General features: G+C 40.2%; 1 protein-coding gene and 1 long non-coding RNA gene across 2 annotated transcripts in view; one reads left to right on the top strand and one right to left on the bottom strand.

Annotated features, from left to right (window-relative positions):
* Positions 1-5148: 5148 nt before the first annotated feature.
* Positions 5149-8999, bottom strand: LOC140137372 (uncharacterized). The gene is made up of 3 exons (XR_011856830.1): positions 8505-8999; positions 6887-6959; positions 5149-6113 (listed from the first exon to the last, which is right to left on the bottom strand). It is a non-coding gene; the product is annotated as an uncharacterized lncRNA (long non-coding RNA).
* A 2526-nt stretch (positions 9000-11525) lies between these two features.
* LOC140137371 (glomulin-like) overlaps positions 11526-12757 on the top strand; it is a 44954-nt gene continuing 43722 nt past the window's right edge. Inside the window, exon 1 of the mRNA XM_072159011.1 lies at positions 11526-11558. The gene's annotated coding sequence lies outside the window, so the exon portion shown is untranslated. The remainder of the gene's footprint in view (positions 11559-12757) is intronic.

Genomic DNA, 12757 nt, shown 5'->3' with positions numbered 1-12757 from the left:
AAAATGGGAGGATTCAGTGCGCAAAATCCTGGGGGCGGTAAAACGGCATTAATTTGCAGCGCGCCAAGAAAAAAAAAAAAATCGGCATTAGGCCGAATGCAAAGCTATAAAGAAATGTTAAAATGAAAAAGTTGACCACAATTTAAAACGGCACTTATATAGCAGAGATTATTGGGAACATGAAGGAAAGAAAATAATAAACAAAACAAAAAAGCAAAACAAAAACAAAACAAAAACAAAAACAAAAACAAAACAAAACAAAACAAAAACAAAAACAATAACAAAAACAAAAACAAAAAACAATGATGATTCATTCAGTACGCAAAAAAATACTTTTTGTCTCATATAAACCCGACATGATTGCTATCTTCGGTAGACAGTCATATCATTAAAAAAATCATTAAACATAAAGAAAAAAATTAGAGGTATGAATCAAGGCCCTAAATGCTATCTACAGAAGATAGCAAGGAAAGCAAAAAAACTTTCAAAATAATAATGTTCCAAAATAACATTGCCTAACACGCGTTCTAGATGATGATGATTCAAGTGCGCAAAATCCTGGGGCCGGTAAAATAGCCTATCTCCGTCAGGCCCTATCGCGGCGGCGTCCTACTTTACCCACAATCCTGTTCGTTTTTACCCATAATCCTGTTCGGCCGCGAATAGGGCCTGACAAAACTTGTGTGTTAAAAAGTGTAGCACTTTCTGGCAGGATTCCTGCCATTTGAGCGTGCGCAGTAGTGTCCTGTTTTGTCATAAATATCAGCGGTACAGGTTTATTGTGCCGGGATCGCATGATCGTGTCATCACACACGTGAAGTTGTTTACATAAACTGTGTCGTTGGTGATCGTAATTTAAACATTTAATCATGTATTTCATGCATTATCTTGGAGGAATCGTGACATTTATTTGTTCACAATAGCTTCATCATCAGTAAAAGGCATGCAGAACCGTCCGGGTAAGGGCTTGTGTTTTCAGACTCGGACATGATCATGTAGGCCCGGGCATGTAGGCCGAATGCAAGTTTTCATCTACCGTAGTCTTAGTCAGGTATTAATTATGGATGATATCTTTGTCAAACGACCTGCATAGTTATGCATGCCTGATCTGCAAGAAAGCTTATGCACAAGCATGCAATATTATCGGGTTTCTGATGCCTGGCCCTGAGCATGCTGACTGCTGAGACTGATCATGCCCCCGGGATCATGCCGAGGCCGCAGGGTGTAAAAATTTACTCACAAAACTGAGTATAAGCTTCAGCTTATAATAAATTACTTTAAAAGGGGAAGAATTAGGGCCTATTAATATGATGTCATCCCGGATGTTATGTGTTTGTCTAGACCGACTTGTTTTCAACAAAAATATTATTGGTGTCCATAGTTCTACCATTTTGCAACCTGTGATGTGGCAGTGAGTAGATGTCAGTGACATGACTGCGCATTTCATTGCTTTTGGGCGCAGCTTCAAGTTCAAATAGCTAGCGTACCATGAAATTGCTGGTGTACACCTGCACACGAGTAAGGACACCACATAGATAAAATAGCCTCCTCAATGCGTTGACATCACTGACACATGGGTGAAAAATATAGCCTAGGACAGGACTTTTTATACTATAGTGTCAGACTGTGACTACTAATGGCCTAGGCCTAGTAGGCCTATATACATGATTTATTGATATTGTACTGATGTGATGTTCGACTGCACAGCTAGGCCCGACATGTAGGCCTGCGACCGAAGGCTACTGAAATTCAAATGATTTTTGGAGTTTACATGTATGCCCTAAAATGAAAGTGAAACTTGTGTCACGATCATCGATCAATGCACAAACAATTAAATTTGTAGCCCCTAGGCAGCAGGCTAGCCGAGTGTTCATAACATACTTTAAAAGGTCCGTTCATACTTCCACTGCATTTGCGATGCGTTGCTTTGCGATGCGGTGTGGTGCCGCACTGCATCGTACTGCAAACTACTGCATTGCGATATCGCAATAAAGTGCGACGAGTTGCGTTGAGTTGCCGCAAAAAGTAATCGATATATCGGCCGGGTATATCGGTATCGCAAAGCAACACATCGCAAATGCGGTGGTATTAGGAACGAACCTTAATGTGTGGTACTGCTGTGGATCTGGTCACAAGAACTTCCTCATTTCCTTGGAACTAATACCCAAAAAGCGAGCGCTCTAAGTCTAATACTAGAGCTAGCCTTAGCTAGGGCTAGGCCTATGTCACACCTTTTTATGGTACGGTACATCATGATCTTATCATGAAGGTCCGTTCATACTACCACCGCATTTGCGATGCGTTGCTTGCGATGCGGTACGGTGCGGTGCGGGTGCCGCACTGCATCGTACTGCAAACTACTGCATTGCGATATCGCAATGAAGTTAAATACATTTTAACTTGGAAATGCGACGAGTTGCGTTGAGTTGCGGCAAAAAGTAATCGATATATCGGTATCGCAAAGCAACGCATCGCAAATGCGGTGGTAGTATGAACGAACCTTAATTCTAGAGTACCGGGCGCACATAGTTCAATAAATATCCACGAATAAAGCTTATTTCCAAAATTTCAGCTGAAATTGATATGTGAGTTTACGTAGTAAATTACAGTACCAATAAGCTACGGTACTGCGAAAATGCAAAATTGGACAATATCGAGAGCTTTGTCAAATAAATCTGCAAGAAAGCTGAAGAGCACGCAATCATGTGATGTAGTATCAGGTAATTCAGGTTTCTGATGGTATAAAAATCTCAACTTGGGGATGAGGCTGTGTTTTAAGGGTTTAAAATGGAACTTCTAGCACTACACTATGCACTAGTGGTCAACTTGCACAAGTTGGTGGTGGTGCAATTCCACCCTTAGTGGCTTAGTTTCCGTCTTCTATCCTTTTTACATGCCTGATGGATGGTCATAATCTACGGAGCCCCCGAAGTGACATGAAAGAAAATAAAATCTCAGACCCCGAGTTAATAAGTCGGGGCCCGAGTTACTATCTCGGACCCTGGGTTACTAAGCCGGGCCCCGAGTTAGTAAGTCGGGGCCCCGAGGGCCCGAGTTACTATCTCGGGCCCCGAGTTACTGAGTCGGAGCCCTGAGTTACTATCGCGGACCCGAGTTACTAAGTCAGGGCCCCAAGTTACTAAGTCTTGGACCCGACTTACTAAGTCGGGGTCCGAGTAATTCACTTGGGGCCTGACTTAGTAACCCGGGGTCCGAGATAGTAACTCAGGGCCCTGACTTACTATCTCGGACCCTGGGTTACTAAGCCGGGCCCCGAGTTAGTAAGTCGGGGCCCCGAGGGCCCGAGTTACTGAGTCGGAGCCCTGAGTTACTATCGCGGACCCGAGTTACTAAGTCAGGGCCCTGAGTTACTATCTCGGACCCCGAGTTACTAAGTCAGGGCCCCAAGTAACTAAGTAACTTGGGGCCGCCGCCCGACTTAGTAACCCGGGGTCCGAGATAGTAACTCAGGGCCCTGACTTACTATCTCGGACCCCGAGTTACAGAGTCAAGGCCCTGAGTTACTAAGTTGTGCCCCGAGTGACTAAGTCGGGCCCCGAGTTACTAAAGCGTTGCCCTAAGTTACTAAGTCAGGCCACGATTTAGTAACTCGGGCCCCGAGTTACTAAGTCATGGCCCCGAGTTACTAAGTTGGGGCTTTGAGTTACTAAGTCGGACCCCGAGATTGGGTTTTTTTTTCTTTCATGTCACTCCGTATATTTCAGCAAGAATCCTAACATCAATTTTCGCATAGCGATTCTTGTGAACAAAAAGAATCAAATGATTCGTTCTGTGAGACGGGATTCTGACCAGCCCTGCTGATGATATGTTGAAAAATGATCAAATGAAAAGAAAAATGCCTAAATGTATTGTACATATTTTGCAGCACAACCTATGTATTTCTGACAGTTGTGCTAAATTCTCATACATGGTATTTTAGCTATGTGCACATAGTAGCAGCTGCCTCTTCAGGACTCATTGTGTGACTGGTTCTGTGGTGCGAGCACTGAACTAAAATCTTGGTAGGAGTGTGCAGTGCAGAGTAGTCCAATAGTAAAATACATAACTTTAGGAACTGGATTCAGACAAAAAAGGAGCATCTGAAGGGGTTGGAGTGTTGTTGTTTTTGTCACTTTGTATGATCAGGGAAGTGGTGATATATATTGTAAGAGAAGAGTCAATCTGGTCACAACATTAATGATTTCTTACATGTTTTTAATAATAAATGCTACTTTTTCTTTGTTATCATTAGTGGTGCAGTTTGATCCGGTTGTGAAGTGTACACTTTTTTTATTGTTTATTTCTTAATCATAAAAACTTGGAAAAGATAAAAACAGGTGTTTTAATTCTTTTTTATTCCTGTACTTGGGACTGGTGGGGAAAAGACACATGACAGAGATGTAAGCCACGAAAAAAACTCCTGTGAAAGGCATGAAAATGCCCCAAAAAAGAACCAAACCAACAGAAACCCAGGAAATTTCCCGAAAACTTACATCTCTGGTACAAAGAGAGTAACCACCAGCCCCCTGCTCTTAATCAACTACTGCTCATACAATCAAATCACACATTATGAAAGTTATTTTAAAATTAAATACCAGTACATGGAGATGATCTGTGTCCAGAAGAAAGTGAATGCACATGGCACTCCCATTGTGGCCTGTACACCATCCGCGATAATGAAAACGCGTAAAAAGGGTCGTTTTTCGTGGGTAGGCACGATACGCGCGTATCGCGTGTCAAAAACATGAAAAACTGGAAAAAAGGGTAGCAAAATTGCAATTTCTAAATACGCGGAAATGAAATTTAGGGTATGAAATTTGATGTTAGGAATGAAATCCCTGTTTAGGGTGTCGATTTAGCCAAGGGTTAAATCCTTGTTTAGGGTGCTTTTCAAAAGTTGATTATCGCGGATGGTATACAGGCCACAATGGGAGTGACCCCCCCCCCCGGGCAAGAAGCACGGACAGCCAAAAAGCTGGGAAATGACAAACACAGATCAACCCAATAGTTGCATTGACATAATAATAAGGCTGTCATTTTTGGGCAGGCTCGCGGGTACCTGCCTGAGATTACACTGCCCGGGTACCCAAAATTTATTTATTCATTTTTTTTACATTTTTTTTTCCGGTTTTGTAGTGTCCCTGGATCATTCATGGTTGACCAAAAAAAAAATGCACAATGTTTTGTGCATTTTTCAAATTCAATGCATTTTGATATCATTAGTATGACATGAAAACAAAGTATCAATTTTCATATTAAAAACACAAAACATGCAAAAAATCTTCTTTTTTTTTAGGTCAACCATGAAAGATCCTAGAATTTAGGTCTAGGTCCAGGGAAACTACAAAACCGAAAAAATAAAATAACATTTTTCTTGCAATTTCGGGTACCCAGTTACCCGCCCGAAAAATGTGCCTGGCACCCGGGCAGTAAATTACCCAAAAATGACACCCTACATAATAAACAACAAAATCATGAAGAGGAATCAATATTCATAAGAAAACAACAGTTACAACACCTGCCCAAGGTGTTTTAATTCTTGTGACTCTACAGGCATTGCGATTCACAATGTATGGATGTAGAGTTACAAGAAATATAACACCTGTTTTTGTGACTGAACATCTACAATGGGATTGGTGGCAATTTTTTTGGAATCTTTGGTATAAAATCTTTAACTTCAAATTATGAACATGAAATCTGCCATAGTCTTGTTGGACTTGGATTCGAGTCTAGACTCAGACAGACAGACACAAATGAATTCGGAAATGGCTGACTGACCTGGATACAAATGGAATCGCTCTGACTCAGATGACTGAGATGAAGTGGACTTTGATAAAAATCTGACCCAATCTTTTATTTCATTTATTTTTGATGAACTCTGCACGATACTGTTACTGTTAACATCAGTAAGGAAAACTACGGTATGAATTTCACTCCTGGAGGAATGTGAAGAGTTACAAAATTGCTCTCTTAAACAATGATTGTGAATGTTACAATTGGTCTTTTTCCTATTTTCAGTTCAGCAAAATGCCAGCACCCATTGCGTGCTAATCATTCATCTATTGTTGCTGTCTCAGGCAAAACTTGTTATAGTTGAAATCCGTCTTCTTGATCTGCAAAATAACAACAAAAAAGAACGCTAAATCAATAACAGTAAAGAATATTGATATGCAATCATGTACGATATTACAGCATGTTGGCTTTAAAAATCGTAACACATTCCAATTTCAAAAGTTGTTGAAATAGGCATAAAAAATTGCTTGATTGGCGTAACATACAAAAAATATCGTATGTAGGTAGGGATTAATATTATTTTTTTACTTTTAGTGTCTCGAGATGACCCCTTTAGCTAAACTTTTCTTCTTTTTTAAAATGTAATTTATTTATTTTTCATTTTGAAAAAAAAAAAAAAAAAAAAAAAAAGACAGGCATTCATGCATTTTACACTATTTTTGTCCATGATCTGACAGGGTGAATTTTGGTGGAAAGAAGGATTTCAGGCGCTAGAGCCTTAAAAAGCAACACATTTTGATGTATAGTACCATTTTTCCAAAAATGTTATGCTTTATCAAAATTTTCAGCCCTTTTTTATTTACTAATTCTTTTTGCCACCCCTTCGTTTTTGCCGCCTTCTTCTTCCACCGCCCCTTCATTCTGGCAGCCCCTTGCTTTTACCCCGGGGGGCTGGTGCCCCCAAAGCCCCCCCCCCCCAAAATATGTGCATGGCATTGGTTAACATTTTTGTCTAAATAAACACAAAACAGTTTGGTCTAAATAACACAAAACCTATGACCTGTATAATATATGCAATGCATGTATTCAATATGGAAGTCATCATATTGAAATATCTCACAATGTTCTTTGTTGTTTTATAATTTGTACATACCTGATATATTTGTCATCTTCTGAGTTGTGAATCTTCAAGTTGTTGAACACTAGGCCTACAGTCATGTTGTGTACTGAAATAACAAACAATACAAAAAAATTGAATACAGTTAGTCTTGGTTTATTTTATACATTTAGGCCTATTTTTAGAATTTATAAACATTGACCATAGAAATATAACTACAAGTACAAGACACAATTTGGAGGTTAGTTCTGTGATTAGGCTTGGGATTGTTACTCAAGACTAGAGAACAATTAATTTTTACGGTACTTTTCAGTGGCAACCTTTTCCTAATTCTCAGTATTTTTTTTACTTGCTTCAAGTTTGATAGTTAACATCAGTTGGGCCTACTTTCAGTGTGCCACCTCCAACAGACCACCATTGTATGCAGTGTTCGAAATAAGCACTTATCCTCTTGTCCAAAAATCACCGGGGACAACCATATTGAGCTATGTACTTATCCCCTGGATAATCACTAAATATTACCTCTAAAATCATGACACATTTTGGGGACAACCAAAATGTTTTGAGGACAAGCAGAATTTATGCTTTAGTTGTCCTCGGGACAACCTCCATATTTTCCTTATTTCGGACACTGATTGTATGTGTACGCTCTGCGGCTGCAGGATTAGGTTGGCGTACCGTATTTGTTCCATTAGCCGCCCACCTACATTGTAGTGATTTTACAACATGCAAACTGATAATATTACATTATTAGATCTGCCCATGCAAATCTGAAACATATGACACACCATGATGATAGATGCATATTTTGGGCCTTTATTTACGTCTTGTTGGCCTAAAATGTAAAAAAATAAGCGCCCACCCAAAATGATTTTAAATGATTATGTTAAGCGCCCTAGGCAGTTAATGGAAGAAATACAGTACCGGTACATGTGATTTGATAATTTATCGCAGCCACCAAAAATGTGCATAAATAATTAAGGCCCTACACCTTGAATTTGGTGGCCTGGTTTCACAGAGATTTGCAAATCAACTCAGAGCGGTGCCGCTCTGACGTACAGTATGAGAACAAAATGGAGTGGTGCTGCGCGGAAAGAGTGCCATTCAGAGTCATGCCACTCCCGGCTCCACGGTGTGCCGCTTCGGCTTGCAGACAATTACAAACGGCATGATGACGCGTCATGCCGCTCCGCTCAGCGGCAGAAAGTATGAAACCAGCATAAGGCACAGTGCTTACACTAGAATGTAATGCGTGACTGGTGCACGCTTATGTGAATTTACGCAAGCGTGGGTTGGGACTCTATTGACACACGCAGTAACAAAACCCAAATAATTTCCGCCTATATAAGCCGAACAAACTTTAGTGTTGATGTTGGTGTTAGATTTTAGCATTTAACCTAGACCGGTCTTTTAATTCACTGAGCATGCATGTTGCATGGCATGTTTGAATGTCAAGAGCTGACAGTTGAAGTCTGAATTGTGAATGCCTAGCTAGACAACAATGCATGCCATAATAAAGTGATTTGCTTTTGAACGATCTCACACTCCCATGCTCCAGTCATGTCTTGCCAGTTACCAGCAGTACAACACTCAACACAGTATAGTACCGGTACACAAAATTAAGTACGGTACACTTCTGACCGAGTAAACTTACCATAAAACGGCACAAATCTCAGTATTCACCCATGATTCTAGCGGATCTCTATGATGTTAGGTTGCAGATGCCATGAATGTGCAGGGCGGTGGATGTTGTGACGATCAGGCTCATTTCACATTTTCAGGAGCTCGAGTGGCACGAGTGCACTTCAGCATAGCAGGCCTGGCATCATGCAGTTTTCAATACACATTTATCTGTTTTGTGCATAGCATGCATGCATGGTGGTACTGATCCCCGGTTACGATATTTGTCCTTATCAAATATACGTAAAATTGAGCACTGTATATGCCCAAGTGGAGTCCAAGTGTACACACTTACTCAAAGTTTCTACATGCTTCATTAAAAGTCAAGAAACATTAATAGACAAAGTCGTCTTTTTAGGGAAATACATCCGAAATTTACATCTAAAGCGAAAGACAAAATAAACTGAGCCAGCGCAGCAGCGACGTGAATTTCGATCTTATATGCTTGAAAAATCCATATTCATGAAGTGACGTTTCATGACGTAGGGACAAATTTTACTGCTACACTCTTAGTCTCCACAGCAGCCAGTTTGGTTCCGCTCCCTCCACACAAACAGTCTGCCAATGGTCACGAACTGGTCCTTTTTGATTCGCTAACGGTTTTCTGTCGACGTCATCCAGCTTGACGTCAAACAAAGCTTTCAATTGGTCGATCGGCTAGACGGCTACTTTATTATTCATGAGCAAGTTTGACCCGCCATCTCGCCAGCTAGACTGAGGTCAATCAAGTTCCCGTATGTACAGCTCTACGGCTATATACGTGTAGCCAATCAGAAACGGCGTTATAAGTGGCCATTGGCAGACTGTTTGTGTGGAGGGAGCGTAACCAAACTGGCTGCGGAGGAGACTACTACACTCTATGCGCCATAGACATACTAGCCTGAGTCCCTCGGCCCCGATCTCGAAACAATTCAAAATGGCGGAATAAAATAGCACAACCCGATGACCGTGCGTAAGCAGTTGAAGGACTGGTGGATCAAGTCTATAGACATACCACCTAGACCTGTAACTGCCCATCCCTAACCATGGCAGTAGTTGAAGCCACGTATCCAAGGTGATTTTGGTCGGGTGGTCGGACGCGGAGAAATAAGCGTTCATGTCTGGAACGAAAAACGCGATCGTTTGCGTGATTGCTTCGCCGTTATCGCCCGCGTCAAACGCAACATGTTCTGTAGACGCGAACATGTCTGCTTGTTTGCGTCCGGGTTGCGTCCTTGTCAAAATCGTTGCTAAGCAGTGTTGACTTCACTACGCAAACCAAAGTTATAGGTCTAGGTTCTTGTTTGTCTGGGCTATGCGCTATATTTTTGTCAGTCTCCGAACCGGCACAGAGAAGCGGCCGTGCATATAGGTTAGGAGACTGACGGATTTAGTCTACCGGTAAAACTGCATTAATTTGCAGCTAGCGCGCCTAAAAAAAATCGGCATTAGGCCGAATACAAAGCTATAAAGAAATGTTAAAATGAAGAAGTTGACCAAAATTTAAAACGGCACTTATATAGCAGAGATTATTGGGAACATGAAGGAAAGAAAATAATAAACAAAACAAAAAAGCAAAAAAAAACAAGAAAACAAAAAACAACAAAAAAAAACAAAACAACAATGATGATTCATTCAGTACGCAAAAAATTACTTTTTGCCTCATATAAACCCGGCATGATTGCTATCTTCGGTAGACCGTCATATCATTAAAAAAATCATTAAACATAAAGAAAAAATTAGAGGTATGAATCAAGGCCCTAAATGCTATCTACAGAAGATAGCAAGGAAAGCAAAAAACTTTCATAATAATAATGTTCCACAATAACATTGCCTAACACGCGTTCTAGATGATGATGATTCAGAAGGCAAAATGGGAGGATTCAGTGCGCAAAATCCTGGGGCCGGTAAAACGGCATTAATTTGCAGCGCGCCTAGAAGAAAAAATCGGCATTAGGCCGAATGCAAAGCTATAAAAAAATGTTAAAATTTAAAACGGCACTTATAGGCCTATAGCAGAGATTATTGGGAACATGAAGGAAAGAAAATAATATACAAAACAAAAAAGCAAAACAAAAACAAAACAAAAACAAAACAAAACAAAACAAAAAACAATGATGATTCGTCATCATACGCAAAAAATTACTTTTTGTCTCAATTCAATTTTGTGGAAACTTCCAATGCAAAGCTATAAAGAAATGTTAATTAAAATGAAGAAGTTGACCAAAATTTAGACGGATAAACCTATCCCCCCTTAACATTAGGCCTATATGATATTTTTGCTATAGGGACCTCTAGAAATTGATTATTGAAAACATTGGAAGTTTCCACAAAATTGAGAATGCATGACTTGAAATTCACTCTTCAAATCATTGCTAAAAATGCATGTTTTTGGCCCTTATTTACAAAAATTGACCAAGTATTTGACTTTCATTGGCAGTTAGGACTAACTAAAGGATTCGAATTTAGTTAGGCCTATGTTTCATTTGGCCAAAAAAAGAAAGAAAAAAAAGAAGTAGACCAACACTTGCGCTGGGCACCACTGCATACAGAACCTTTTCTGCATTCGCGGCTGGTATTGGAGTCTATCATCATCAACAACAAACATGCAGAAGCAGAATACTGCCCTACTTGTCTTGAATATGGCAACTTGAGAATAAGATTGACCGTGATACCTGATGGATTGAGAGCGTGCCCCCACTGTACGAACGAATATATTGAAACACTTCCTGCTACTTTAGATCCGGAGTATCTGGACATGCTGGAACACAATTAGCATCCTTTGATCCGCCGATTTTGCACCTGTGCTGCTGCAACCGCCATAAACTTTGATTTTGTATATAATATTTTTGATGTACTATTCACATTGTGAATTCGTGTGACTATTTATGTGAAAGTGTAAACTTTATTAGTGACTGTTTTATGTGATTTATTATACGTGTTGAACTACTTTACTCTTCGGAGGTGCTCCTAATAGAAAGGAGGAATATCCAACCACAACAACAACAACAACATGGCGGATGATTTGAAGAAGCTTGCGGAAGATTTTGTAAGTGATTTAGGTCTGTAGTAGAGATATTTTTGTAACTTTTTGACAAAGTAGACTGCGTCTACTGCATGCCAAGTAATGTCTTATCCAGATGTGTTGTTTTATTTGGTGTACAGTATCAGGGTTCACCATTTGTATTACGGTACGTTTGAAGATTTTGGTTGCAGAATTCAGAAGCCTTGACTTGTTAGGCTATGCTATTGTAACTAAAATGTAAGCAGTAAGCTTATTAGTTACAAGCATGTCAAAAAGTGGGGAAAGTTAATTCAATAGATCGAGAGCGCATTCATTAATCTCTACCATTCAAACCTCAATCACAAACATGACAAAACATGACAAATGCATTCAATTCATGAATCATGACAGAGGCAGAGATAGCTCGAGATACTCTAGCTAAAAAAAATGCAGGTTTACATAAACTGTATTTCAGCTAGAGCTCCAAACGACAAAGCTTCGGGTTTTTTGGAGAACAATACTGTTACGTAAGATGAAGAAGAAACCCGCCGGAGCCCGCCCTTCTCATTATTTCATTGTACTTATTGCAATTTGCCTCCACACATTACGTATATATCCAGGCTGGACACATCACACTACCGTGTGATGTGTCCAGTTCGTCGCCGAACTTACATATAAGATGGAGAGCTTAGCATAACGGCCTGCCTATTTACGCTTCCTGAAAACACTCTTCATGCTCTTGCACATAAACATAGAAAACCACAAATTCACTAACTTCAACTTGCACTACCGACACCATGAAAAATATTTTAATTATTACCGATCCTTCAGAATACTTGCAAATATTGGCAGTTTCATAAAATCCTGCTGCTGAAAATCGTAAATTCCACAATCTTCTGTCAGATCCAGGTCAGTAATCACAGGTGGGCTTAATCTACCAGCGTGACAAGACCAGAGATAATAAAAAGGATGAGAGGCCACGCCGTACAAATAGCTAGCCTGATTGGCAAGCGTCGTCGCTGGCCAGATCTTCTACGGTCGTGTATGATGAGTAGAGACCATAGAGCCCTATATAGGGCTCTGTGGAAGAAACGGTTCCTAATTTTGAAGCCATGGATAATATATTCATTTATACGAGAACCATATTTTTGTACCAATCACAGAACAGAATTTCACTTACTCACAGCTGTCAATCATTCTTGTGAAACGTAAGCTCCGCCTAGTATCAAGGTCTTCTTCTGCGC

This window comes from Amphiura filiformis, chromosome 17 (genome assembly GCF_039555335.1).
Source record: "Amphiura filiformis chromosome 17, Afil_fr2py, whole genome shotgun sequence".
Lineage (NCBI taxonomy): Eukaryota > Metazoa > Echinodermata > Ophiuroidea > Amphilepidida > Amphiuridae > Amphiura > Amphiura filiformis.
Note: the sequence above shows the minus strand (reverse complement) of the source record. Positions and strands in the feature narration are given on the sequence as shown.